General features: G+C 42.5%; 1 non-coding gene across 1 annotated transcript; it reads right to left on the reverse strand.

The window, feature by feature from the left end:
• Positions 1–2,527: 2,527 nt before the first annotated feature.
• On the reverse strand, positions 2,528–2,608 carry trnas-aga (transfer RNA serine (anticodon AGA)). The gene has a single exon. It is a non-coding gene; the product is annotated as a tRNA-Ser (tRNA).

Genomic DNA, 2,608 nt, shown 5'->3' on the forward strand with positions numbered 1-2,608 from the left:
CTGAAATTTAGAGGAAGGCAACATGCAGTCACTGTCATTCACGTTAGCCTGGATTGATTATTATATGAATACAACGGTGTCATGCTAGTCAACCAGCGTATTCTACCTTATGTCCCTCTCTAAATCACTTCAGAAGAGTAATGTTAGTCACAGCGCTTACTTGCTTTGGTGTTTGTAAGCAATAAAGTTCAACAAAGAATTTGAAGGTAACTATGGTGCAAATGTGAGCGCGTAGATGTGATGTGAGCACTCAGAAATATGATTTGAGAGCTTGTAGAAATAATTCTGTACTTGTACTTTATTTCATTTTTTTTTTTCACTTCAGTCACTTTCCATAGCGGCGAGTCTGCGCCCTCGACTTTTGCAACACTTCTTGCGATACATTTGGTGCAAAACTAAGTTGTACCTGTGACTTAGTCTGTGGAGCTCTGAGCCAACAGGATGGGGGGGATGGGGCAGCAGGGTTTTTATCCCCAGATGAGGACAACTCTGTCCGGCTTATTTATGTAGCATGAAAGCTAGCATAAGCTTACTAGCATCCAGCGGCTTCTAAATACTGTAAATACCTTTAATTACTCAACACTTTTTAAAAGTTAACTGAAACACTGGAGCTCCAGGTGCTGCAGACGCAGACAGTCTGCCGTCAGTGGGGCTCGGCCAGCGGGAAACATCGATAGAACTCTCCGCTGCCGACCTCAACGGGATCTGATCTCCAGCGGTACACGGAAGGCTCCAACCCGATAGCAGCGGCACAACCCCCCTGAGCCCACCGCCAGTGTTAGGGGAATAGCAAGCTAGCGTGAGCACTAACCAACCATCCAGCCGCTTAAAAAAAATAAAAATGTAATTTAAAAGGCACGCTTATACCCATTGATGGCGGTCTGTCCGTGGCTGCAAGACCTGGAGCTCACCGCCAGTGTTTCAGTTTGACTGTTTTAAAGTGTTAGGATAATTAAATGTATTTATTTATAAGCGGGGTTAGTTTGCTAACGCTAGCTTGCTATTCCACCAACACAGTGGTGAGCGGGACTGAAGCTATCCATGTCCGTCTGCAGCTGCAGGACCTGGGAGCTCACCGCCCTTGTTTCAGTTGACTGTTAAAAAGTGTTGAGATAATTAAAAAGTATTTGTTTGGAAGCAGCTGGCTGCTAGTTAGCTAACGCTAGCTTCCATGCTACATAAATAAGCGTATTGCCCCTCACAGAAAAAAACACAGGTAAAATTAAAAACCACTGCATAAGCTTTGCTACTGTGTGGTTCATTTAAATATAGGTACACCTACATGTAGGGTGACGAGATTGCAATATAAGCCTATATATTAATATAGGACTATCCTAGTCAAGGGTGTATATTAGGCGGTGCAGTACAGCCCGATCCAGCCAGGAGAGTTCTAGCCCGACCAGGCTCCTCTCTTTACATTGTAAAGCCTCACTGGGTGTCCAAACTAAAAATGATAAGAGGCAACTTGGTAGACTCCTTACTGATTTTTTAGCTGTACTCACAATGCCCTTTTTTTTTAAAACACCAGCCAATCACAAGTCTTACATGTGAATAATCAATGTGTGAGTAATCAGGGAGCTCAAATAAAAGATAGTTGCAAGGTCTATACCAAATGTTTAACTTTACTACCCGTAAGCTGTTGGAACCTTGGTTGCCACAGGGTCCCCAATCTCCCCTCAAAATGTCAATCACAGACACTGAAGCGTGCTGGGCCTAACCCAGAGGTTGAGGGATTGAAACCATCCTCTTCTAATTCCTGTGCTTTGTATCAGTATCAAGTCTATTTCCTGTCTGTTGATGTTTACACAAAGCCTCTGATGTTGCAAGTGTCTGAAGTGAAATGTCTCCCCCTGCTGAAGAGTAAACTTAATGGCATGTTGAGATTATTTCATCATAAAAAAGAAACTACAGTGCTCATACCTTTTATTCCCGCTGTAACACCCATAAAAACTGAGTGTAATACAGTAAATATACTACACTACAGGTAATAAATACTGTAAATAAACTGTAAAACATGTACGTTTAAAGTGCTTTCTACCAGTCAGATTATCACAGGAGGTAATATCTTCTGCAGAGCTCTTTTAAGACTCTACCATAATACCTGCTGGAGATGCCAGGTCCTCATACATGTAAAGCATGAGCTCTACCACTGAGCTACATCCCCTGAAGATTTTGAAATTCTTTTGACTTTTTTCTGAGATAGACTTAGACTTATCTTTATTAATCCTTTTGGGATGACTCCCGCAAGGAAATTGAAATATGCGGTGGCTTGAAATCAAACCTGGGCAAAATGCTTGCACTGCTACGATATAAATCATAGTTGAAAAGTAACACACCCGTTGCCTTTCTGCTGGACAATACAACGTTCACTGCAAATCTTGTAACACAGATTGATAAGAAATACATTGGTGGAGACTGGTTGCTTCCAGTACCTATGAGATAAGACAATATTGTTTATGAAGGCACATCTGCGATTTGGTATACTCTGATGTGTCATTGGTTTGGTACCACTCTCAAAAACAGCGCTCGTTGTCGGCAGGATTCGAACCTGCGCGGGAGACCCCAATGGATTTCTAGTCCATCGCCTTAACCACTCGGCCACAACAAC

Source organism: Etheostoma spectabile, unplaced genomic scaffold, assembly GCF_008692095.1.
Source record: "Etheostoma spectabile isolate EspeVRDwgs_2016 unplaced genomic scaffold, UIUC_Espe_1.0 scaffold00570094, whole genome shotgun sequence".
Classification (NCBI taxonomy): domain Eukaryota; kingdom Metazoa; phylum Chordata; class Actinopteri; order Perciformes; family Percidae; genus Etheostoma; species Etheostoma spectabile.